Source organism: Pocillopora verrucosa, chromosome 12 (assembly GCF_036669915.1).
Source record: "Pocillopora verrucosa isolate sample1 chromosome 12, ASM3666991v2, whole genome shotgun sequence".
In the NCBI taxonomy this organism is placed as follows: domain Eukaryota; kingdom Metazoa; phylum Cnidaria; class Anthozoa; order Scleractinia; family Pocilloporidae; genus Pocillopora; species Pocillopora verrucosa.
Window position 1 is genome coordinate 13,976,792 of NC_089323.1, and position 27,922 is coordinate 14,004,713.

Sequence of the window (27,922 nt, forward strand, 5' to 3'; positions counted from 1 at the left end):
CACATGTCTAATTTATTGTCTTTATATTGTTGTGCAGGCCTCTTGATCTCCTTGGAAGTGTTTCACCGGCGAGCTGATTTTGACAGGGCTAACCATATAAACCACTAATCTCTCAATCAAGAGGTGATTGCAATTTCCGGTTCTTGAAATTTCCTACTCATCCCATTACCCGCCGCACTCGTTGGGTAACTGGTCGTATTATTTGTCGAGAATGTCTGCTAATAGTTTGGGAGGTGATAGCTAAACACTGCACTCCCCTTATCATCAACAGGTCGTTGCCAGTTTTCTTTAATCTCATTAAAATCAGTTTATTATTTCTCTTGCCTGTCATAGTGTACAGCCTTTGACTGTCAACACATTCATCTTTGATGTTAATAGGAAAATATATTTCTTTGTCACCAAGGTACAATGCAAACGGCGTATTGTTGAAAATTTCATGGCAAAATGCGACTAAACGAATAATGATAGGTCCCCAGAGATTAAGGAATTAGCGATATTTTATTCAAAATAGGCTCTTGTAAGCTTAAACCCCACTAATGAAAAGAGGTCAGAGCTGGTATCAGCCTGCATCATTTTACAAATCTCATCAGGCTACGATGTCAGTGCTAATAGATACATGTTCACAAAATCAGACTGAAGGAATCTTAATACTCCGGATTCCAACACTTACCCCAACTTTAGCAGATGATGGCACTAATTCGAACTACTCTGCATTAAATGTCTGAAAAATGACTTTTAAGGTGGAAATTCTTGACCCATGTAGGATCTTAATGACCGTTTGATTTAAAGCCTCGTCAAACAGAAATGCAATGCGTTCGAGTGTTATACGTGCCGGGCAATTTTTGTGTATAGATTTGATGAGTGTTTCGTGACCAGGGGAGTGAATTCCTGCGCACGTCTTTTTATAATTTATAATTCTATAAAATTTTGTCTTTTACTTCCCACAGAAGCTTATAAAATCGCCCACAAAGATAAGAAAAATTGGCTACAGGGTTCTTTAGCGAGCCATTATCTATAAGGCCTGTACGCGATTTAGCGAAGACTTCGAGGGTCATGTTTCTAGTTCACGGATGCAGGAGTTTTAGGTAGTAAATACTCTTTCAGTGCGAAGGAAATGCAAACTACTAAAGCAGAAAATGTTGGTTGTGGTATGAATTAGTCATCCACTGTTACTAAACTGGTTTGGAAATTACATGCACTTTGGGTTGCAACACACTCATTTCCCTAAGCTTGTCAATCAGTTTTACATCTGTAGACTAATCACCTTGGAAAGGCAAAACGAAATTATCAGCTTTTAGGGGACTATTTGCCGCCGTACCTAAAAATAATTACACGGTTAAATTTTGATTGTATGATGAGATAAACTATTTTATCGCATAAAGCCCAGAGGCTTCCAGCAAAATCTTAACGTTTATATTGAATTTTGTTATTTTTGAATCAGCTGCATAGATATTAATATTAGGAGCACGCGCTTTTGTATCTGTTCATATGAAAGGTTTTTTTTTTTAATAGATAGTCGAAATTGGAGTGACAAATCATGGAAAGTGTTATGGCGAAGCATCGACTGATTAAAACTTGAAAACAGCTGCAAACTCTTAGTTTAAATTTACCATATGTTATGGCTTGTGAGCGCAAACAAACTTTTCTTTTAACCTCTTCCGCAAACAAACGTCAACGGAATCGATTTCCTGCTATGTTTGTGCGTGGGTGTTTAGTAATTGACAAACAACCATTTTAAATGTGTAACTCAATAAAGCTTCCCCTCGCAAATAAACTTTTTTAGAGGTTGCATTGCTTAAATAGTTTCACGAGTTTGTACTGGGTCATGGAGAAACTTGCCAAAATCATTACAGTAAATCACTAGATTAGCGACAGATAACATCCATTTGCTTTGAGAGATACGCGCACTGTGTGGTGGTTGCACACTGCCCAGAAAAATTTTCAGCAGCCAAAATAATCTGTCTGTCTCCTTTTGGTTTGTCAATGTACTTCTGAGCAAACAATTTTAACAAAGCACTAGACAATGTTGCTTTGCCAATGCGGAAAATGTTCGACAAAGTGAAATGTCTCCTGACATGTTGCGGATAGTTTATCATTAACTACATGTATATCGACAATCAGCGACCCACATTTGTTTATTTTTGGTTAAAGGTACTTAAAACGGATTTAGCTCGGAATTTCAAAATTTCAAAGCTTTAACATGTCGGTCAGTCTTGGAATTTGAGAGTGTGCAGTAAAGATACCCTTCTAAATCTACAAACGGTTTTTTTTTCTTTCACGGCGCCTTGGGTTTAGGTGTTTAAATGGTTAACCTCAAAGTAAAGAAAGAAGTTGATAGCCAAAGGGATTTAATAGCATCTTTTCTGAAGATTTCTAGGCAATTCGATTAACAGTGTTAGTCAATTTGTCCCATGAAGGATTACGTCTTCAAATAACCAAGTAGTTCATCAAACGGAGCTTATCCTGGTTTCCGTAGCATAAAGCGGCTTTAAGGGTATTGTTACGATGAGGGATGTCTCAGAATTTTTGTCAGTTTAGCTAATGGTATTCTGGTAATCTTACATCGGCTACTGAAAAGAGAGACACGTAAGCTGAGAATTTGAGATCAATCGTCAATTAACTGAACTATAAATTTTATTTATAATAAATCGTTAATCTTTTTTTATTCGAGGAGTTAGACAATGAGAAGAAAACAATAGTCTGAGCCCTCTTTTCCGACAACCGTCGGACTGCATTCAACCAGCATGATTTCCTTTCCGTGAGTCAGGAGTCTCGGACTGGAATTCAAGACTTACTTCAAAAACGGGAGAGCAAAAACTCGAATTGGATGGATTTTTCCGAAAATCCTGTGCAGAAAGGCCCACCAGTTCAGTCTTGTACATTTTTTAACTCCCATGTTCCCTGTTAACCTGCGCATTCCTCGTCTAAATCTTGTAAGGCTAGGTCTGGTGCTGCATTGAGATCGTTTAGCTGACGAAATCCTTCTTTCAGTTGCTGTGACATCTGTGACCTTGGGTGGATCTGTAGGGTCAATTTCAATCGCGCGCAATTCTAGAACAAATCGAAATGAAAAAGACCAAAATTGAAGGGAAAAACGGCATAGTTTTCCTGCGCTCAATTTACCCAAAGAAAATAGATTGGAACTGCGTTTTCATGTAACCTTCCTTCTCCTGCGCTGCTGAAAATTATTGCTAAGACTATGTTCAAGGCAAGAGCAGTCAAAGATAGTGCATGCATGTTAAGTTCAGATTTCCGAGGTGAACTTGTGCTCACGCCCTTAAGTGTTCCTTAGCAGTTGGCACACGTTCAGAGTTACTCAAATCATCAAACGAGTGGTTTCGCCAAAACCTAAGGGTTTCCTGTATACAATGCGCAGAAAGTAAATCAAAACTCGTTCCAATCACGTACTGTTGAGACCAATTTGTTAGTGTAGGTGAAACAGTTTGTTGAACTGTGATACATTTTCTCCGTGCACTTCAGTGGGAGTGACATGTCGTAAACAAGATTTGTACGTACCAAAAATGCACACACGCAAGGTATTAAGTAGAAGTAGATGTCAAAGCAAGCCATTGAATTTCTTTTTCTGACGCCGACTGTCTGTAACGTGAACTTTGGAAATGATTTAAGAAAAACTAGTGACCCGCGGAAAATTTGCGAAACCATTAAAGCATTTAAAAAGAAAAGGAAGCTAATAAGATGGCCAGAATTCTTTATTGCGTTGATTTTAATGCATTCTATTCCTTGTTGTTTCTACTGAAAATATTAGCAGCCAGAAAGCATCCTACAATATATCAGAAATGGCTAAAAACTGCAAACATTGCGGAACGAGCAAATTTTGTTACCCACTTGTTCAGACTGAATATGTAATACCGCCTAATGCTACCCATTATGCTTAATTGTATTAGCATAAGAGTAAAGTGAAGGCATTAAACTCTTTTCAGGCACACGTGAAACGTTTCTGGCTAAATGACATTGTAATTCCTACTTGTAGTATGTATAGATTACTTAATGTGCTTTCTCTATGGTAACATAAAAATCAAAGTCATTACATTACATTAGACTCAAAATATCGTCGTATCGAACAGCAAACGAGCGTTGATTCACTACCGAGGAAATTATTCGATCACTTGCCGTAAGAAACGCAAGGCCTATTTTTAGGCTCAGACGCCTTTGAGAGGGAGAATAAATGCTTGGCATGTGTTTAATTTTTTTATCCAGGGTGTCGGCAGACTGCTCATAAGAAGGGCACTTAGCTTAGCTAAGCTATCACGAAGAAAGGCGACGTGTTGTCTTACAACTAGAAAAGCTGATACACTTAAGTCAAAAATTGTTTTAAAATAACATTATCAGTAGTCACTCAACGCCTGAGCTCCCAATGCAGTGCTTCCGCAAAAACGCCCACGCATCGTTTCTACGATATGAACCTGCAAATAAGCTAAGCAAAGAAACAGCAAGGCTAATGATTATCCCGAAAATGGTCTAATCCCCTTATCATCGAACTTAAAATCAATAACTGTATAGTTTCTCTAATCAAAATGTAGCAGCTTGAACGGTTAGCAGGTTGACTCTGCTCTATACTTAAGGCTTTTATTGTTACTTTCCTTGTAAGAATGTCCTCGTAATCCCTTCTTTATGATGTAAACAGACGCCATATACCAAATCTTTAATGTCCTATCTGGTTTCATTAATGGTATATCTTACTGTGCGTCTATCAAGAGCGAAAAGGACGTTATGTATATTTGCACGTTTCTCAAAATTCCTTTGAGTATATGTCAAATGTGTTAATCAATGTCCAAAACTATTGTAAAGAATTACTGATAAACAAATTTTTCGATAGTTATACAGGTTGGAAAGGTGAGTTCAAAATTGATCTGACCTTCCTGAAGACAAAAGTTAAAAATTTTATCACCTAGCAAACAAGCTTAAAAGAGCAGACTAACAGCGATGCATATTCTTTCATCAGTTCAGTAAATTCTATTTCACTTAAAACTTACTTACCCTTTTACAGAATGGTACTTAACTTCTCTGAGTCGCAAAAGTACTCTAACTATTAATATAATTAACTGTCTACCGGTCCTCGGCAACACGTGTGACTTTGAGCCAGTTTCTACATCTTAATCAGTTTCTATACTCTTACGCTCTACCGATGCTGAATTTAGCCCCTTTTTTCGAAGTTTCCCTCCAGGGTGTAATCACTGAATGAAAATCTCTCTTGTTAGCCACAAACATTAAAGGATATAAATCAAGTCATTAATTTTTAGGGGTCTTGATACCTCATTATAAGGTTAAGGTATGAATCAATTCAGGGATTAAAGGTATTTTTCCTCAAGTCCTTAGTTACTTAGTACAATCGTGACTGGATCACGAAATAGTTTTCTAACTTACGGTTCTAAGTCAAATCCTTCAGTTGCCAAAGAAATACGACATATTGAATCCGACCTCGGGTCAGTAAAATTCCTTTGTTATCATTTCTGTCCCTCTAAGATCTGAGTTAAGGGTGAATTATGAATTCTCATCGTCACATAATCCAAGCAATGATTGCATGTCGAAAAGACTTTCAGTTCATATTCTTAAGATGTGCTCAGTTCATCGATGTCAAACTAGGAAATATTTCATCTGACATGCATGCTCTAGTGTCTCAAATACAGTAGTACCCTATAAAACAAAGCTGTCCTGGAAAGTGAGGTGAGTGAGTCACCTTAAAACAAGAAAATACGCAGAAGGAGACAGAAACTTTCAAGACTTCACTGAAAACCGTGAGGTATTCTCGTAAGACGAGTCTGTAACTGCCCTAGTAATTGCCCTAGTAATTGCCCTAGTAATTACCCCAGTAATGTTTTGAAGTATGTAGAGCAAACGATTCTAGACATACGCGCAATACGCTCTGTAAACAACAAACGTACAAAGAGCGACTGTGTTTCAAACAACTTCAGTATGGAAAAACGTTCCATAAATAGTGTCTTTTTAACGTGTTAAGAACATTATTCAGTTATCTGAAAATATTCTTATCATCTTACAGTTCGCACACGAAATTGGACGGTTGGTGAGGTGCAATGGATTTCTGGCAACAGCACAAGGTAATGGAAAGTCATAAAACTTAAACACATGAAATAACCGCTGCTCACAACCCTTTGAACAAGAATCTAACAACAACACTATCTTTTCCTAGCTATGCATGAGGATTTCACTGCATGAAAGGTACTATTAAAAGAATATTGATAGCAATGAAAGAAAGACTATTTCAGAATTACGTATGGTAATGCATTTATTGTTCGCCAGCTGTTCCTATCGAATCTCCATTAATTTATTTGTTCAACGAGTTGTCATATCTGATGATAGTGCACAGGATAAATTCGACTGTGATTTCTTTCATAATGACTAACTTTTACTAACTGAGAGGTCAGTGTGTATGATAAGAATAATCTCGACTGAGATATTAAGGATCTCTTTGTTTTTTCCAGTAGTATTGTATTGTACCCCTCGTTCGCGACGCTTTCCTTCAGCGTTAAGAACTATATCTAAAAAAAATGTATTGGAGATAGTTAAAACTCAAACTTGATCGAGATATTATGAATTTTGTTTTGTTTAGATCGGAATGTTTCCGTTAGGATAAGTCAGTGATACCAGGAAATTTGAATAATGGTTCTCCAAGGAAAAATAAGACACCTATCTATGAATTTTCTATTAAGCTTGTTTCATCAAAATCTCTGTAACAATTTAGTTTAACATTCCTTATCAAGCGTCAGACGATCTATTTTGGGTGCAACAATGAGGATTTTTTGGTGCAAAGTTCTCTCAGGGTGGTGCGCAATCCAACCATTCCTAAGATATTTAGTCGTCGTTTTTTTATCGCAAAATATACGGTGTCCTTGTGGTAATTAACTTATATACCATCCTGAGAGGTAGTTTTCCTTGGCTGACACAAATTATATTGTCAATCGTTGTATCAAGTGTCCGTGGTGCGATCGCTCTTGTCAATTCCCGGGTCGTATGTCTAACTGGCACACGCGTTGTCTGTTGATGAAATTCCAATGCGGGATTATCGATAGCAGCCACCTTAAAAACAGCAAATGTTTTGTTTTTACATGCGACACGATCGAACAGGTTTTCGCAAGTGGATGACGACCAAATCAGACGAGTTGTGACTCATCAAATGAAAGTTATTAAACAAGATTTTTTAAGGGATGCTGTGATTGATATTCCATGGGGCTTAAATGTTTAAACTGAAGTTTCTTGGATTAAAATGACCATCTCTTACAACTTTCTAAAATTCTGAATCTCTCCTTTCTTTACCTTAAAAATGATTCCGTAGTTTTACATGCTGCCAAGATCTTTCTTTATTGTTGGACAGGTTTATTTGGTTTTCGATATGCACTGTTTTGATTACTGAATAATTTGAAGAAGTCCGTGCACGACGTGTTTATATCAATGCGAATTAAGACATAGAGCCGATTTTATTGAATACTTTATATTTTGAACAAAATCATGATCCTTAACATAGAGCGCTCAGGTTAAATAACGATTTTTCATTTTATCTATATGTACATATTATGTTGTATTTTAACAAATGTTTCTTCCGCCACCGATAAAGTGGGGAAGAAAATTCAGTCTTAGATAGAAGTGCCAGAAGTTGCCAAGACTGACAGCATTTTGCTTTTTTACTTCACTTAATTTGCATTCACAAGATCAACATTCTTTCTTTACTAAATGTAAAAAAAAAGAGAGAACAAATAACTGCGTATCTCTTACATCTTTCATTTTATCTTTCAACGTAAACCACAGATTATGGTGATACTCTTACCGGGATCCCTTCTTTTAGCTGATTTTCTGTTTACTTTCTAGGAATACTAAAAACTGGAACGGTTTTTACTGACGTACAATTTCATGTTTTACATCATGGCCGAGTAAAATTTATAAACTTACTTATTTCAACATGACCACTTGTGCGACTTGTGGCCATGAATATTTCACTCATCGCAAGCAGAAATATCATGTACTTGTAACAGGCAAAGATAAAGTGCACTATTTAAAGAAATTTATGTTTGGAAGAATTGTAAATCAGAAATAAAGCAGCGATGCTTGTTCCAGATAATGAGATAAACAGCTGATTTCCAATTCTTAACTGTTCGACTAAAATCCCTAACAATGAGAGCCAGATACCGTTAATCTTCTTATGGCAATGTGATTAATAGTCGCGAATTGATGTCATGTATACTTACATCTGTTTAAATGGTTTTACCGTGAACCCGCGTTCACCGAAAAAAATTGACTGGAGCCATTCTTTACTTTTATTCTTCTGTTCCTAAAGTATGCCGCACAAAGTTATTAAAGACCTTCATTGCAGCTAGCAATGCCAGACCGTTTTAATGTTTTTCAGAGTTTTCGTTTTGTGACCATGTTGATACTCTACTGTTTCGTCGCTTTCTTCTTTCCTTTTCGTCGCAGTATATCGTTACATTTTGCGTGTGTCTTTTAATTTGCAAATTTTTCAATGATCTCTTTAATCAGGCTCTTTCTTTGATTTTCTTGATAGGATTGAATACTTATGTTTCAATTTTTTTTCCTTTAAAGGCGTTTCGTCCTTAAGGCTTCGAGCCTAGAAGCTTGTTCTTCTAATTTTTAAAAGTAATGAACGGAGTCAGGGTTGAAGCTAAATAACTATTTTTCAAGTGAGAGGTGGCAATGATGAATTAATAAGCCCTACTCGAATACCTTCCTATTTATGGCTTCATCTTTTCATCAGCTACATTTATAATTGTCTTATTGATCAAATGACTCGCGGCTTGTGCATCCGTCAAAGACCAATTAGGTTCTTCAAGATGGTTCCAAAGAGTGTTCGAGGGTTTTAATTGAGTTAATGGTCAGTGTTTTGAATATGAAAAGGAAGCCTCTGACCTTTACATACCTCAGGACTAATTTCAAAACACTAGAATCTGCAGCGACCTTCTGAAATGCAGTCGGTCAAGAAAGCGGTAGAAAGTTGAGGAAAAAGTTTGTTGAGTTTTGGGGTGCATAAAATTAGTCACAACCGGATGAACAGATCATTCAATTGAGAAGGGAAAAAGTTTCTTCCATATTTCTAACTTCGATGCTATTTTAGTCAACTCCTATAGAGTACTCACTATTCTTATAAAATTTTAGGGAAAAAAGTCTATCTGACAAAAGGTATGTTCAGCTTTTGGGTTTAACTGTTCCATCAGATCATCTTTCAATGACCAAGGAAAGATTTGGAAATATTTTCAAAAACTTACAAATGGAATGTAAACTTCACAATGATATACAAGTTACATAAGAGAATTACTGGAAGAAAATATTTTAACCCACAAACTTCAAAAAATTGTTCACGGTTGTCACGTGTATAGGCATACGTAGGTTCATTACGATTATTATGCAATACTTTTTTTGTCAAATTTGTGTTATCGAAAAAAATAATTATATTTAGAATAAGAGAAACATTATCTCTGACCGCAATTATTGAGTGTCGTCTCGCCACGGGTTGTAAAGGGCTTAACTTGCCTATTTGCTGAACATAGGTATGATTGGTCGTAGCCTTGAAAATTTCCTTTGCGTGAAGCCTGTGATCATTGAGGCTGATTTTTGTCAGTGCACAGGCGCAAGCAAAAGCGCAAGAAAAAACCTTGCACAAGCAAGCGATAGAGGTATTAGCGAAAGAAGAACGGGCATACTCCGTATTTCTCTGAATTCGAGATGATGCATAATTGCATCTGCTGAATTTTCAAGTAGACTTGAGTATTAGAACTAGTGAGAACTTCTAAGAGAAATAGATCTAACAATCACCTGGTGATCAGATGTTGTACCCCCTGAAGGCCACTTGCAACGGGCTCGTCGTAGAGGCTTAGTCATCTGTATGCCACGGAATAACGAACCCTAAATTGAAACAAAAAAGAGTTTAGCTGGCCCATAATAACTATTCCACCATCATAATTTTTAAGTCAGATACGGTAGAGACAAGTACAATGTGTGGCTAGGGAACTTCGGAAGAATTTGCAGCCCTGTTTGCTGTCAAAAAGATGTTTCCAAATTTTTGCTAGGGAGTGAAAGGTTAAAAAAAGAATTCCAAAAATTTTATTTTTTGAAAAACATTTCTGAATCAGATAGCAGTCGGTCCCCTTACAAGCCCATCAAATGTAAAGGTTTGTAAACAACATTTTGGAGACCTGCCATACGTTGACACTCACCTATTGTAACTATTTGAAAGAGAAAACTCTGGGGCAAGGAGAAAATTGAAAACAAATGATAACAAGAAATTAAATATTTTCAGTGTTCAGTTCATATTTGTGAGATGAAGTTGATCAGTCCTTTATGCACTTGTCAATGATCTTATGTGCATCTTTACATGGCAAATGAACTGCTTCTTTCCTTTCGTTACACTGGTGTAGAAGAGAAAAATTGAACCATCAAAGACAAAAGAATGAGCAGGTAAATTTGACTATTTGGGTCAATGGTCAAAGAAAATATGAAAAACCGCTTAAGCGCAATTGTTCGGTTACAACACTAAAGAAATTAAGTATTTTTAAGATGGAACATGTGTCTAATACTGATAGCCTTTCCTTAGAGACAGGAGATAATTTTTTAGGTCATTAGCTTTGGCATACTCTATCTTATTGTGAATTTAGGACAAAGCTTGCCTCGATAACGCAACTAGATTTCTCTCTGCACTCTTACTTTTCGAAGCTAAGCAATATCAAATGTATCAACATCTTCTAACCGTCGTTGACAGTTCATATAATTTTTTGGAAAAGCGAAATACAAAAAGAAAGTTGTTGAAGTATGTTCATTTTAGGTATCGAGTCAGACCCTCTTTTAAAAATCACTCTAGCATGAGAATCAAAATGTAACGTTAGATCAATTTCCTATTTTTTATGAAAAAAGAAGAATTTCCCCGTGGCCGATATCTGGTGATGAAGCGTGACCTACTCTATCTTCGCTTCATAAATTAAATGAAATTTTTTCGCAATTTTCCATGTTATCATATATTTTGCTTTAATCGTTTTGACACCATTTGACAAATGAATAATCAGATATAAGTACAAAAAATATATGCAACTCGTTTACAAGTTACAAGTGTGGTTGGGAATCCTTCTGCGATTGAGAGCTAGACTGCTAACCTCTTGAGTTTGTGGACCGGACTTTGAGCGCGGTGCTCAACGAGTTTGATAGAAAATTCCGAGAGGTATCTGATGAGTCTCTACGCCGAGACGAAACGCCTCGTCAAACCAGCGACAAAGTATTTTTCATAGGTATTTAACAATTTTTGATACTGTGGAAACAAATAAATGCATAGATAAAAGAAAAACGGAGTGATGAGCGGCCAGGGGGGAATTTTAAGCTATATCACCTTTATTTAAAGAACAAAAAAACTCTCTGAATCTGCCGGTGCGCTAACTAACGTTCAGTATAACGAGCAAAAGACACGTTTTCTTACTGAGTAGCCACAATCCAGGAAGAAGAAAACGAAGGAATAATAAGATACAGCGATTGTATGGAGGATGAAGAGGAGATTATTTATAAGAGAAAGCCAAAAAACAAGAATCATACCAGTGAAATTGATCCTGCGCGTTAGAGGGCTTGCATTTATTATCATTCTGTATGAGAATAACCAATTCTTACATCAAACTTTCCTATGGCATCAAATGTGAGATCATGTCTGTGCGCATTCTATGACATTCGACCACAATTTCACTACTTAATAAGCCAATGGCACTATAATTTGGTTAGATTGAGCTTTTTCCGGCGTCTAGTGTAGATTAATGGATTAGGGTTATTTATGCAACCCTTTGATGAAATTTTAGCCCATGGCAGATTTTCAGACATTTTCCTGCGGCCGGTAATCTGAAATATTCCCAGGCGGAAAAGAATACTGTCCGAGTTTAAGTGTTCAACGAGGCAAGAGAATATCAACATTTTCAATTCTCATGAACAAATTTATGAAATAAATCATCGAAAACTGAGAAACAAAAGAATAAGTATTTTGTTCCTTGAATAGAAATAGAAATAAATAGTTCTCCGTATCCCAATAGTATTGGAAGGGGGGCGGGGGAGCGGTGAAGAGTCCGATTCTTGTTTGTAGTTTAAGCAATTCCACAAATCACGTATTTCATTTTAAGTTAACGAGAAAACGTCCATCACAGATTACTCCAGTTAACTTATGTAAGTCCGAAATTCCTCAGACGAGTTCACAGTGCACAAGGTCTGTTCTGTTTTGAAGCGACCTCGACTTCGAAAACGCAAGGGAATTCCATGTGATTTATTTTCAACAACAGAAGTTTGAATCTTATGGTGATGACCTTAACTTATTTAATACGAAAAAAAAAGCTGTGCTCGGCAATATGATTGCCCATCCTCATCGTGTGCGAAATGTATCGATGAAAAGTTCAAAGCAACAACATTACATCGTCAAGATATCCGTGCGCGGTTTGATCGTATCTTAAATTCTGCCAAGAGAACAAACGAAACCAAAACTCGAACTTATTTGTCAGAATCTTCGCTGTTCGCTGCCATTGCACTTAACACGCAAGTCAACATGGTCGAACCACGCGTGCAGAGTTGACAATAGCCATTTGTGATAAAACACATATTTTAATCTGAGGATAATATTATAAAGCTTTGAATGGGAGCTTAGGCTCCGCTTTGTAACTCCGTAAAATAATGAAGCAAATATACTCTAACCTTCACATAGTGTTGATAATGTTATTTTTGTTCTCTGGAAGCAATTTTTTGGCCATTTCGTCGAGTTTTAGCTGAGCTTTTATCTCACTATTGACTGTACTAAGGTGAAGAAAGCCGGGAAGAAGGCTTCGTTAAATCAACGGACTGACTCACTCTCGAAAATCGCTCGATTCTTAGACTAAACCACGTCTTCCCGCTTCGAGACTCTCTTTAACGAAAGTCAGATAGTTTTCCTTCAAGTTTATCGAAAAATATTCCATAAAAGCTCTGCTTTCGAGGACTCAATCCCGCGAAAATGTTAAATGACCGGTCATTTTGAAGCCCTTCGAATCTGCAGTAAGAACTTCTTGAACATTTCGGCGACAGGGTCGGTCTGGACACCAGCCAAATTTACCCCAAATGACACCCCGACAGCCATAAGTCATGTATGTTTGCCAATTCTAAATTTTTCACTTACCAAGTTGTAGTTCTAGAGCAAAACGCAACTGAGATTGTCTTTTTTCTTTTGGAAAAGTCTTCTCCGTGTTTCCTCTTCATTTTTTTTGCAAAGAGAACTACAGGATAACAGGGCCCCTCGTGATTCAAATACTGAAAAAATCCTCAATCGATGATTCCATTAACCTGTAACAGGAGTCTATTGCCGGAAATTAATTTTGAATGAGTCAATTAATGTTTGAGATTATATTATCAAATCATAATTCAAGAACACGGTCCACAAAACAAGAGGATCGCGGCTCAAATTAGGTTTTCAATTCACATATCACGGCTGCATTTGAGCTCTGACCATATGAGTAAAAAAATTAAAACATATTACTGTATTGTAATATTAGGATAGAAAGAATTATGAACTAAAAAGAGCATCGAATGAGATGGGGGTCACAAAATTCTATTAATAACAAAACAGACAAAAAATGATATTGAGTTCAAGCCAACTTCAATGATTATGTATACGTGGAACAGCTAAATATGTATGATGAACGAAATCTGTGAGAGATCTAGTATATGACATTGTTTACTGGGCAGAAAATCTCGAAATTGTTGATTTGTCTTTGCAGATTGCCGTTAAATTTTTCTTTATGACCAGCAAAGTGATAGTCTTAGTCTTAATGATAGTCTAAATTTGGCAATTTTTAATTCAATCTTAACTTGTATCGATGGTGAATTGTATTTTTAACAGTATTTTTATGTACTGATCACCGGTTTATACCAGCGTTCTTTTTGATGAATTCGCTGATCCGTTTTTTCAGTTTAACTAGAGCATTTATTATTATTATTGTTATTAATGAGTTGAATCATCGGCTGCCGGGTTTAAGTAAGTACCCCAAAGTGAGAGTGTGTGTAAAAGAAACCTATTCTTGGATGAGGCACGGTAATTAACAATTTTAACAGAATGAGTTATTTACTATGCTGCCAACTTACACATTTCTTTTGTTTTTACAGAGAGACCAGAGAAATGCTCTTTCACTGAAAGACAGACTACTGATCACGATTTAGAAAGGTAAATTAGTCCTTGTGAGGAAGCAGGGAAGGTTGGGGTCGACAATTTGTAAATACGTTTTTCGTATAGGGAGTGCGATAAATATGTAATGCAGTGTTAAAAATTTCGATAACAAGATGAATATTTTTAGAACTTCCAGATCTCCACCAAAGAACAAGTTATTCAAGCCAGAAACTTCAGTTTCTGGCTTGTATAACTGTATAAATGTAGGTTTTTGATGGTCATCACCTACTTCAAAGAATTTGATCGTGTGGTGGGGGACTCACTGAAAATCTTGGCAGTCATGTGCTTCCTGGCTCTTCATATCCCGATCCTATTTTCAGACACATTAACAGGATTAAACATATTTTCGTAGTACTTATTAAAAATTATAATAATGTAACCTGAAAGCATTCAAACCAAATAAATTCAACCAAAAGCAATGCGTATTTTTGTCGTGTGTAATTCCTAATGCTTACTTATCCATGGGTTGAAATAAAAGGGAACAGATCTAGATTTATCGACACACAGGAGTACTTCAATTATTTTTAGTTCATTTGAGTGGTGGTGGGAGAGAGAGCGCGTTGCGTGACGAGACCAAACAATGGCTGCGAAAGAGACTAGGCACCAAAACGATTGTTTTCGGTTTCAAGCCGAGACCGAGCGTGCGTATATTTGAGCATTTTTTCATTTTTGCTTGTTTGTTGAATTCGTCCAGCTTTATCGTGTTTCGATGAGGCGATATAAAACCGGAAAAAATCTTTCATTGCCTACCTATCCTTTCATAGCATATTTGGCAGGTCAGATAGCAGAGAATGAAAAAAAATCCTATTTTCCAGGAGCTATCGATTCATTTACGCTATATGCGTGTGGTTGAAAGTAAAAACACATGGGTAGAGAGAACGGCTAGAAGGGAACGTTGAACCTCATTATCAGGACTAATTTATGAGACGGTTGATTCACCTAGTCATAGAAATTTTACAAGGAAACATCCACGAGTTTTGAAAACCGTGGCAACCATGGTTATCCTCCTTTTATTCATCTGGCCCCGGCTGTTCGAATGTCGGATAATGCTATCCACTGGATAAATCGCTCTCCGGTGAATAGCACGGTAGATTTTGTTAACAGTTATCCGCTGGATAGCAATTATCCGTCGGATAGTGTTATCCGTCCTTTATACAACTGGGCCCTGTTTTTAGTAGTTACCTCGTAAACGAAGATACCATGAGTGATAAGTGATGATGATTGTCAATATTCAAAAATATTTGAAACAATTGCATATAATTTATGCTTAAAACACCTGGCTTACAATTCAGCACCTTCATTTAAATTATCATTGTGCATAGGCATCACCTATCGACATTCCTATCCCAGCAGTATTCAGGAAGCTTGTCACTATGGGCCTAATTAAAAGGCCAGTAGTAGAGTATCTGAGGTCCTAATCGGAAGGTCGTAGGTCCGACTCCTACCAGGAGCACTCGGAATTCTTTTTCTCCGAGTAGGCTTCTGTTATTCATTGTATAACATCCTCTTTCACACGTATTTATCCGTATCTAGTTGCTGGAGTTATTGAGCAACGCCAGTTTTACGACATCTCGTTAGAACTATTTCCTTTTTCTGCTTAGTTTACCTCGCGTGAGAAATAGCTTAAGGCTATAATCGCCTTAAACTATTTTTTTTTCCTTTATTACGTTGCAGATCACGTAACTGTACTCCAGGGCATACCCGTTTCACTTTTTTATGATTGAATGTAACACTGAGAATTAATGTAAATATAACCTTCTCAGAACTTCAAGCGAAAAAATAAATTGACATAATCATGGGAAATCGCCTAATAGTCATTTCTTCTAGTCATAGTGCAGATGTTTTACTCAACAGCGTCTCTATTGGTTTGGAAGTCCCAATTACGTTTTTTACGAAATCGAGCTTTACTGTAAAGAAGGTCTCTTACTCAGATTAATATAAATACAAAAAATTCAAATAGCAACATTTCTATAGCTTTCATTCCATCGACCATTGAGGCTCGAAATTACATGAAGAACTTTTGATCACCTCGTTACAAACTGTCGGACTTACTCTGGAAAAAATTACTTGTTAAAAGTGCTTATCAAGGGCAGACAGTACGTTAGGGTTTTAAAGGAACCAACCTAGTACAGCATGACGGGCCACAAAAGAACGAGGAATTTTCTTGAAGCTTCGGCTGGGCTTGGCTCACGGTATAATGCAAACTAGAAATTAAAGCCACCTTTACCGCCTAAATACATTACACTTGTAATCCCAATCTAATGTTAATCCAATCAAAAATCTAAAGAATTACATTTGCGCAGCAAGAGTTTTCCGGGAGTTTTCGGGATTCTTCTCCTCTTCTCAAAACGTTTCCTGACACGAAACTTAATGACAAACAAATCACTGAGAAGTAGTGTTTGTTTGTTTCGTTTGGATGCTCATACATCGAAGTCTCTTGTAGCATGGAATAGTGACTGCTAGAGTGCGGAAACACATAACACCGGCCCGATTTTCTGTCTGGGCGGAAGTGAGATGTCTCATGGGAAAGGGGGCGGGGAATAGAGGTTCCAATTCATGGATACCTAATTTCACTGTTTCAGCTTTTCAAAAAAATTATGAAAAGATAGAAGACAGAATGTGAACAGTCTGTTTTCCCCTAGTCAACTCAGAAATCAACTGAATTATAACAAACATCAATAAGGGATGCTTGTCTATGACTTAGCAATCATTGGCGACGTGGGACCAATTTCACATGAACTTGGACTTGAACTCTTTTCCGTTTTACGATATTCATGCTGATAGTATCTTCAATCCATGGAATGCGAAAAGATGAAAGGCAGACTGAAAATTCTGTTTTACTCTGGCTCATTCGGAACTAATCTGACTTAAAGGAATCCTCAAAAAGAGGTGCTTGTTTGTATCTCCAGTCCATAAATAAGTACAAATAGATTCCTAAATGTTCGATAACGCATGAAATTCATCTCTCGGGATTCTTTTCGGAGTCGAATTTATTCAGGGGTCGAGACAGGGTCTTCTGCAAAGAGAATCGTCACGTTTTGCCTCTTGAAAAATTAATTATGCAATTTTCAAGTTGATTGTTTTGGCCTTCTCCAACCCAACTTGTCCTTATTCCTCCTCGGCTTATTGACACCTCTTCAAGGTCTCTCTGTTGAACTGAGCAGAGGTTTTATAGTCCTTGTGATCTCACCAGAGCTGAAGGCAGTTTTTTTGTGTGCCGCGTGGCCCTCCAAATTTGATGAAATTGCAGATGACTCGTGGCAAGAGAATATCAGTCCAGTTCTTGTAAGTGTGAAACCTAAAAGGTTTACATTCGTTTATACCAGAAAAGTACGGCGAAAAATTTGATAGAAGTGAAAGTATATTACATTCAACATTATTTTAGGAACTTTGTTATCTTGATGTTGGGAATATGAATGGGAATAATATATATTGTAAACTATTCAGTGAAAACATGAAAGCTAGTTTATCATCTTTTATTCTCTTTACGACCTTATTTTACAACTTAGATTAGTTGATATCGTATCCTGTTGTGAGGAAATATTCTATTTACGTCTAATTTGGGAGTTAAGGCAGAACGTTCTAATTTTTTTTTTCCTCGCGGTTGAGCTTTAAAACGTTCTTAACATGTTTTTAAAGTTGTGCGGTAAAGCATGTACAGGTAATAACGTGATTTCTCACGCAATTTAGGACAAATTAACACGAGTCAATTTTCAAAGGCTAACCATATTGCACGAGCCTGTAGAGCAAGGGCAGTTTGTAGGCTTCGAAAAATATACGAGTTCCTATTATCTCAAATTGCACGGGAAAAGTCATGTGATTACTAGTTAACAATATACAAGCAAAAATATGACTCTGTTTTCCTCTTTGGCTGTTCTTATTCCGTAGCATGGATCGCCGGTTGGGCCGCTTGCTTTGTCTTGTTGCCGAAGTTGTCGATCTTTTCCCGCAAAAACTTACTTAAAACTTTCAAAACCTCTCTCGAGAATAATTTAGCGTTTATATTCTTTCTCCGTTAGGTATCCGTCGCGTAGCTATCACGTTCGCAATCTTCCCCGTCTTACGCAACGAATTGTTCCGTAAAACTCCTCGAGAATATTACTCAGGGGCTCCGGTTCATACTTTCATATCCATTTTGGGAGGCCAGAATTTTAACCGCTAGTTACCCCCTGGCTAGGTTTTTTGTTTTTAGCATTCTCACTCAAACTTTGAATCAAAACGTTGTATTGAACTTTCTCCTAACCATTTCTCCGCCATTTTGTCTTGCTGCGCTGTCGCGACTTACCTGTCAATCAATTTTGTTTCAACTTTCTGCACTCAATTTTAGCTTTTTGTACTAATCTTCAACTTTCTGCACTATTTGGGATTAATTGACATGTTCTCAGCCGATGAGCATGCTGAAATTTTTGCACGTGTATTATTGTAAAATGAATCAATTAAGTTCGACTACAAACTGAGTTTCGCTTCAGTGTATCGTGGAGAAACCCGCATTGTTAAAGTTAAAAAATATCCCTTGATACTAGAATTAATTTTCGAATTATACCAAAGTTTTGAATTTCTTTTACCTATACTTATACTTCTCACAAATTAGCAAAACAAAGACGGTTCTCAACTGACTCTCACCCTAATATGTTCCTAGGATGTCTTTAAAATTTTGGTTGGTCTCAGCCTGAACGTTCTTATGAAAAGGGTTCTTATAAAAAAAAAAAAAAAAAAAAAAAAAGTGTATACAGATTTCATGGTAATTGGCTTTTCGGTGAGCTATGCTCCAATTGCACTTATTGAAAGAATTCCAATCCTTTCTCCAATGTAACCGTCATTTATTTGACCAAAACTGATTTCTGTATGGGAATTTCCTTGAAATCTCCCTACTTATATATTCCATTCCTCCTCGTCTTCTCGAACTTGCCGTTTACTTTGTCGTTATGTAACGATGTTTAAATATTATTTTCTCCATAACTCTCCAATGAAGTCATATTCTGAGGTCCTTATAAATCGGCTGTTTTGTTGTTTGATCGTGGGTATCCAAGCTCGGGGAATTTCGATTCCGCTTTCCCTATTGATGTTGTTGGGATGAAGTCTTATATGGATAGCCTCCTTAACCCTAGGTGTGTACCAGTGGGGGTCACGATCAATAAACTTAACATTGCTCCAAATAGGAATATGCCCCGTTTCGTTAGCATGCTCCGCAACCGCTGAGGTCTGAGTACGAGTAAACCGTATGTCTTCGTCATGTTCTTTCATCCTTTCTCGCATTGATCTTCCAGTTTCACCGATATACACTTTGCCGCATTTTCATGGGATCTTGTAAACGACGCCGTCTTGTTTTGATGGTTCCAGATCGTCTTTAGGTCGTACTAAGTGAGACCTAAGTGTTATGTCCGACCTAAAAACGATCCGTATGCCTTGATGTTGTAGGCAGCGGCGAAGAACCTCTGATACACCAAGGGAGAACGGCAGTAGATTTAAATTCCTGCGCGGGCTCTTTGTTGGTTGTTGCCCTTGTTGTCTTTGCGAGTTTTCATACAAATGAAGAAGGATAGCCATTAGAAACCATTGTCGATCTTGTTTTTGTTTTGCCGGATCTAAATTGTGACTTCATGGACGATCGACATGGATTGACAGCTAAGTTACTATCACCTATATATAATCAGATGAATGGCATTTTCTACTCAAACTGAGCTAGAATTCTAAGCTGAAAAGTTGTACGAAAAGTTGCTAAGGAGTAAAGACAATATACCAACAAGGGTGTTAAAGAAAGCCTGAATTTTCCCACGAGAGAAGTCAAAATCCAAGTACGGCGCCATTCGCAGAGCTTATTCTTACATTCAAGGTTCAATCACATGAGCTACTAATTTTTAATTTCTCCTTCTACTACGTATAAATAGTCGAGCGGACACGTGATGAGAACAAAGTAACATGGAAACCAGAGGACATAGGGCAATTCATGGCCTAATTCTCACAACAAGCATAATAAGAAATGTATGGCAAACGATGATGAAAATTTATGTTTGGATCTCAAGGGTACAACAAGGAAACGCTATTTTGGAAAGGTTACTTGTCCTCTTTATTATATGTGGTTTCTTTTCCTTCCAGGGAACGATGAATAACTCAAGAGAGCTTTCTATGTAGAAAGTAAAAGTTGATCTCTCAACCACTATACAAGATATTTGAAAACATGCCCTGCAAGGTGTTTCTTTGGCGTGTAGGTGTGTGTTACATCACAGGAGCCCTCAGCCTGCAGAACAGGGGGTCACTTCTAGACACTTTTCCGGCAAACAGAGGCAAATGGAATGTGAGATTTATTAAAGATTTATTGGCTTTCTCAGTGGATAGGAAAAGTCTTCAAGGTAGTGTGGAACACTCGAGTAATCGGCATCATATGTCAGAGGTAGCTGGCCATGCCGTTCTACTAAAAAATTTAAGATCCTTTGATATTGAGATTGATTGTCCGTCAGGAGTAATATATGTCAATTGTCGCAAAACAGTTTGTCGCTGTCAAATGATAGCAGTTTAGGCTCGCACGTAAGTTATTGGTCTAAATTGAGTCTAGTTACGATACTTCGTTATCGCGTAATGCTGCTGTGTAGCTTAAAAATCAAGGACTTTTTTGTAATCAATTTTTGCTGGATTTGCTTTTATCTTAGCTCCTCAGTTAAAAATCCGACAAAATTAGTTGCTTTAGTTCCCCAAATGTAGGAAAAAGAAACGAGAAAAAATACCCGAAGAGAGACGACAAGGTAGAGTGTAAACGTAAAGTAAATTTTTTTGTTCAATTACGGTAGTGTCAGCACAGGCAGACCCCTTTATGTGTTCGTGGTTACTAACTGTTGACGCGAGACGAACAGAATCTTTGAAAGTTACGAATAAAGCTCTGAAAATTGCAGCATATCTAAATTACATCTCGGTCTGAAATCTCAATAGAGTAAAATTGAAATTTTAATCGATTTAATTGTGATACTTTTTGGCCTTCATTGGCCGTCACGAAATTACCTTTGGCCAAAAGTACTTTCGTAAAATACGCTTGGAAGGCCCATGAGGGCGAAAAGCACTACAAATGAGTCGGTTAACACTTAATTTAACTTTAAGAAAATGAACGACACTTTTTAAAAACATGTTTCGACAGTTATTCTGTCATCTTCAGTTCTGAATAATACAAAGTACAAAGTTGAATTTTAAGTGTGTAACAAAATGCTGATTGGACAAAACAAATAATAGTAACAGATCAATGTATGCATTTGCAAGGAAAGTTTTAAATTAACATGATAAAGTTGGTGATTGAAAGTAGGTTTCTCCCATTGAATATGGATAGCTTCTTTGATTTCAAGTTGAAAAGTTGTGGAAGCCCATTGCGTCCGCTATTGAAACAGACAACTATAACCTGGCTAAATATCTGTGCAATCTGCTAACACTTGACATTCCAACGGAACATTGTACCTCGGACTCCTTCACTTTCGTCCAGAACATCCCAGTCATTTTACAAACATAACTCTTGAAGAATGCATTGACCTAGCGGTCAGGTACATTTCTGATGGTAACTCCGACCTCAAGTTAAGTAGCACTGAGCTTAAAAGTCTTCCTCCATAGCCACCGCCCAGACTCATTTCCTATTAAAGGGTCTTTCCACGACCAGATATATGGTGTAGCTTATGGGCTCTCCGTTCTCTCCTGTTCTTGCTAATCTCTTTATGGGACATCATGAAAAGTTATGGTTGGAAAATTGGCAGGGCTCAGAGGTATTATTTTACCGCCGTTATGTTGACGATACATTTTGTTTATTTCTTTCGGAAAACGATGCGCTACTATTTTTCAATTATATAACCTTCAGGCATCATAACATTAGGTTCACTAAGGAAAAAGAAATAGACCACAAAATACCATTCCTCGATGTTTTAATCAACAGTGACACCCGTTTTCCCGTTACAAATGTATACCGCAAGAAAACCTTCACGGGCCTGTTGACTAATTATTTTAACTTCATACTTTATCCCTACAAACTGGGTCATATTCGCACTCTTGTTGATAGAGCCTACAAGATCAACAGCACATGGTTGGATTTCCACTAAAACATCAAGAAACTCACTGAAATCCTTAGAAAGAATCTTTTTCCAGCCCATCTGGTTAAAAGGGTTGTCAATCGGTACCTCACCCTCACCCGTAATGAGAGCAATCCCCGGTCTCCGTATCAGACACTATTACTAACTTCTATTTCAAATTACCTTACATTGGCTCTTTTTGTTTTTTCACGTAAGAAAAGGTTCGCCAATGTGCTAAGCGTTATTGTAACAACACCGATATTAAGTTGGTTTTTTCATCATTTAAAATAGCCAATATATTTGGTGTGAAAGACCCTATTCCTTGTGGGTTCCGTACGTGTGTGATTTACAAGTTTTGCCAAGCCTGCTTTGTCGGCGAAACCTCTCGACATTAATCCACACGCGTACGTGAGCAATTGGTCAGTGATAGGACCCGTCACATTTTCAGACACCAATGTCGCACTCTTTGTTCTGATGAGTGTTTTAACATCCTAGATCACGCTCTCACAACTTTTCAAATGAAAATCAAAGAAGCTATCCACATTCAATGGGAGAAACCTACTCTTAATCACCAACTTAAAAACTTTAAAACTTTCCTTGTAAATGCATACATTGTTCCGTTACTATTTGTTTTGTCCAATCAGCATTTTGTTACGCACTTTAAATTCAACTTTGTACTTTGTATTTTTCAGAACTGAAGATGACAGAAGAACTGTCGAAACATGTTTTTAAAAAGTGTCGTTCATTTTCTTAAAGTTAAATTAAATGTTTATTTTCTTAAATTCGTTACATATCTGTTCTATCCAGACCTAATTTAACTTTACTGAGATATTCAGCCTGAGATGTAATTTAGGTATGCAATTTTTAGAGCTTTATTCATAACTCTCACATATTCTGTTTGTCTCGTGTCAACAATTATTAACCACGTACACATAGTGTGGTCTGCCTGTGGTGTCTGCCCTTATAAGCACAGCAAAGTTCTAAAATTTAATAGTATTCAGTGAAATCAGCGTCTCGTACAAACAGTTGAGAATACGCTGTATTACCAACTTCTTTCGAAATTAATGATCTGCTGACTGAAAGAAAACTTCTGAATTTAATTTATTAGTAGATATTCATAAATAAATTTTTTTACACAAAATAAAAGAAATGTCCAACCGCAACAGAACTTTCCAAAAATTTTTCATACCTCCTGGTATGCGCGCAATTCTTATCCTCTTATTTTTGTGGCACGTGAAAAAAATTAAGGGTAGAAAGATAAGTAAAGGCAAACGCTTTCTTAAATACCGTCTAAACGAAGCGGCTTAAACGGTTTAACACAGAAAAAGTGGAATAAGGGGTTGGTAAAAGCTGGTAAAAAAATAGAGAAGGACTATTGTGCGTTACTCTATTTAAAAATAATATTGAAAACTCTGAGAGGTTCGGAAATCTGAACCTCAACCCGCTTCAGTAAGCTTAAAAATCTTGGGTCAACGGCTGGTATTCGCAGCAGCCAGACACTTTTTATAATTTTGAAGGAGCTTCTTTTCATATCTAATTCCTTTTTCTCGTTTTCAAAGTGTGGTTATGCGTACTTTTCTGTTCATTTACGAGCCCCTAACCAGTAAAATGTTAGTAACGATCGAGTTACTCACTTATCCCCTCAACGATCCTGAAACGACCACCTCACTCGTTCTGTCACTGAAAACCGATATTAGCTATTTGCCAGATCATGATTTTACTTTCTCGCTCGAAAAACCTTTCCGTTGTATTAGCCTTGCCGCAGTCAGTCATGGTATTCTACCACTTGTTTATGGTTGGCCACGATCCAGGCCGGTAACAAAATTGCATGATCTTAGCTCACTAAAAGTCCAGACAATAAACAACTTCGCGTGTTCCTGGCTGTTACCCCATGGGCTGTCCAAAAAGACAATGTCCAGGATGTCAAAAACTTTGCGTGTTCTTCGCCGTCTCACCAATTTTGTCACACTTGTTGTGTATTCTATAGAAGTGGACCTGATGTTGCATCCAATGTCGAAAGTTAAAGGGAATTTTAGAAAGGAAATTCTAGAATAATTTTATGGTTTTTCAATCCGAACAAATCAGGAACCATACTGAATAAAAGAGGATAGTTTTTCACGTGAAGAACTGTGGGCGTGTGTATCTAAGTGACATTTCATCCTCTTTATAATAAGCACCTCGGACTACCTAACACATTCCTGGACTTCCATTCTGTTGTTTGCAGAAATGAAGGCTCATTCACCAAGCAATTTCTCCAGAAAGCAACAATCAAGAGAGCGGAAATTTTCTAATCTCAGACTAGATATATGGGTTTATTTCTGTAAGTTCAAAAATAGCTATATCTATAAGTTACTTCGAATGGTTCAGATAGGAATAACACAATAGCACATGCTGCCATGGGTTACGTTAATTGTCGTAACCGAAGAAAAAGAGAAAAAGAAAAAGCTAAAATAGACAGAAAAGTGTAAGCTATTGTGACCCTTCAGCATTTTAGTGTACCTCCTGGCACTGTACCAACGTTTCCGTGTGAGAAGCGAGTCAGTGAAGCGAAACAAATCCATCAACAGTGTGATTACGCTACAGTAACAAATTAGTATAATGACTGCGCTGATAACCTTATGGTTAAACAGGTGTTTGATACCCTTGACCATGAAGTAAGCATGTCATAATTGAAGGAAAGCACGTGAATAGGCCACGAATTTGTATGTGTATTTTCCCGCAAATCTAGGAGAAGCAACTCCTCATGGTGGCGACCATACAAGATGATTGATGCAAACCTCTCTTGGTACGTGATGGTATCAAAGGGTTTATGAACAATTGTTAACCCTAATATCCTGTTTTTCCAGTCTCTTAAACTCTTATCTAACTCTCGGGAGTGTACAGCACTGCAGCAGTATTTTCCCACTATACAATAAAGATAATAAAGAAAAATATAGATCGTAGGCTATTGTTTAATTTAGACCAAATTCTCGAAACAAATAACACAAGAAATGTATGCTAGAGAGTAAGGAGAATCAATATCGCAGTCTTTGGGTCAAAAGGGTAAAGGGCCCCACAGGCAGCCCAAGCTCATAATATGGACTTCTCAAATTTCTCTCATACAAATTTGGTTCTATCTGGAGTGAGGTGGTGTTTATGATTGACTCAACTATTTTTTTTATGCCTCCTTAGAACTTTCAGCTGCAATCGTAATCTACTAATGATAATGTGAACCAGTTATTTTTGGTTCAAGATATCGAGTCAGTCCCACATGTGTTGCTCTTTCTTTCCTACCTTCAGTGTAATCAGAAGCTCAACACCCCTGATATAATATTTTTCCCCCAATTTTTCCTTTTCCGAAATAACAAATTCATATCTACACCTACTTCTTCATCATGGTGCAGTTAAAATATACATTTGAAATTTTTTTGTTGTTGCCAGAATCAGCGACCTTTAGCTGATCTGTTTTAAAAATTTTCCCATCTACGTTTTAGAAAACTTTGTTTTCGAAAAGAATGACTCTAAGTTGGTCTCTAGTGTCAGCTTCCTTTTCCCCTGATGTATTATCCAGCCAGAGGCCTTAAATGAACTTTGGACGCAGACGTTTTGGCAACATCCAATTACAAGAGCATCTCGTTTTCCTAGGGAAATGCACAGTCACTGTAAACGAGTTTGGCCTTTTTGATAGACTACGTGTAGCCGTACCCTCCCCTCGCTTCCGTTTCACCTTGGCGGGGGGAGGGTACAGCTACACGTGGGCTATCATTTTGATAATACCTGCAGCGACGTAATAGCTACTTGAAGCGTGCGCAATCAATCAAGTGCGAAAATATTACCGGAAACTCATCTTCAGTTTGCAAAACAAGAAGTAAGAGATAGGCACGTCCACGAAAGATTTCGCGAGACATATTCCACCCACATCATGTACGTCACCTCTCTGTGATTTTGTTTATTAAACGTTAAAACGTTGGAACTTTAAAAAATACTGATAATAAATTGAATTTAAAATCTGGCATATGTGGGACGTGATCACTAGCAATAAAGCGTTTTAGATAGCAACTAATTTTAGATAGGTCATACGCCTTGGCAAATACAGCAAATGATAACAACCACTTTACAAAAAAAATGCAGGGAGTGAATTATGCTTTGCACATTGCATGGGCGGAAAGGGGGAAGTAAAGATTTGCACTTCTGCGTTTAAGTTGCCTTGGCCAAGAAAACAGAGGAACTTGCGGAATCGTGCACGGGAACCACTAAGGATTAATTTTTACAACCGCCAGCCTTCCGGAACTACCTACGCACTATTTTTTTTCATTATACGTGTTGATTTGTAGAAATTTACCAGAGAACTTTGCATGCATAGGTCAATAACTAAAATTGCCAAACAAACCTGACCCACCAACTTTTACTTCTTTCACAGCCAAAGTAAAAAAGACCTTTAAAGACGAAGAGTGAAGGCTTTGAGAAGAAGAACTGAACTCCTACGGTGTCAAAGAGTGTTTATACCTTAAGAAGTCTTTTCAATACACTAGAAGGCCATGATAACCTTACAAGATATTAATATTTGCAAAACTATTGAGCTTTGAATCGAAATCGGTCACTTTTGGGTTTTTATGTGGGTAGAGTTTACAAGTCTAAGCTACTTTTGAGCGACTGAACTGGTAGTACTTGATCTCCATCTGCACAATCATCATTCAACGGTTATTCATACATTTCTAAACGCGAAAAATATATATGCAAATGAATGGCTAGAAAACACATTTATAAAGCCTATATGCAATGAGTTACGTTGCTTTTGATTGAAGGAAATCCGTAGACTTCAGTTCACAGATGATTCTAGTAATCTGTAGTAAAAGCTACCAACCTCTTAGTCATATACAGCTTACGGGCCTCAAAGTCACAACGATAAGTTACTCATTATTTCAATTCAACACGAGGAAAACATCGAGTCACGAATTAGGAAAGAAAAATTTTGGTAACTGTCAAAAAATATAGCCGATGAAAGTTCTCGTTTCTTTGGTATGAAGAAGTCCTCTTGGACCTGGGTGGTAAATTACAACAGATAGCTTTGTTTGGTCTGGGTGTTCTGATTATCTTAAGCAGGAAGCATTTTGGAACTTCTCAAGTCCATCAGGCGCATTTCTATTCAAAAATGGATTGGCCCGCCAGTGACCCAAGCACAAAGTCACAAGGATCTCATTCGTTAGCCTTCCTTTATTGAACCATGTTTGATGTCATGGCTTGTGAAAAAGCCAAAAATTCAACCTTGCCATTTGCAATCCCCGTACACAATATTCTTCCTTGTATATCAGGCTTGTATCGGTTAATTACGATTTCTTTTCTTTCTGTCTTTTGACGGAACAGTTATAATTTATCGACTCCATCAAGTTCTAGCTGCTGATGTTTTCTAGGTAAAGGGCAGTCAATTGTCGAAGTTGGAGAAAGAATGACCCTAAGTATCGTTTCCTAACTGTCTCAACAGATCTTTTTCTGGTGTAAACTTTCGCCGTATAAAGTCTCCATTTAAAACGTGCTGTAGTCAAATCTTATTTTTTTCCGTCAGAGAAGCAACTAAATCTGATGGAAGGTGTAACCAAGCGTCTTTGAAATCATAGAGGGTCATCAAGTCTATTCATAGATCAATGACTCGAGCGTGCATGTCTCAAGAAAACGGAAATTCAACTTTTCTTTTAACAATTTATCCCGACTCCTTGTA

General features: G+C 37.3%; 2 long non-coding RNA genes across 3 annotated transcripts; one reads left to right on the forward strand and one right to left on the reverse strand.

The window, feature by feature from the left end:
* The first annotated feature begins 5,546 nt into the window (after window positions 1–5,546).
* On the forward strand, window positions 5,547–14,576 carry LOC136277242 (uncharacterized). The gene is made up of 3 exons (XR_010715800.1): window positions 5,547–5,685; window positions 6,020–6,077; window positions 14,131–14,576. It is a non-coding gene; the product is annotated as an uncharacterized lncRNA (long non-coding RNA).
* LOC131783720 (uncharacterized) lies at window positions 6,041–16,515 on the reverse strand. 2 transcript variants are annotated; one of them, XR_010715799.1, is made up of 3 exons: window positions 16,315–16,515; window positions 9,799–9,888; window positions 6,041–7,014 (listed from the first exon to the last, which is right to left on the reverse strand). It is a non-coding gene; the product is annotated as an uncharacterized lncRNA (long non-coding RNA). The 2 variants fall into 2 exon arrangements; XR_010715798.1 differs by having other exon boundaries at window positions 6,041–7,056; window positions 16,315–16,509.
* Window positions 16,516–27,922: the final 11,407 nt, after the last annotated feature.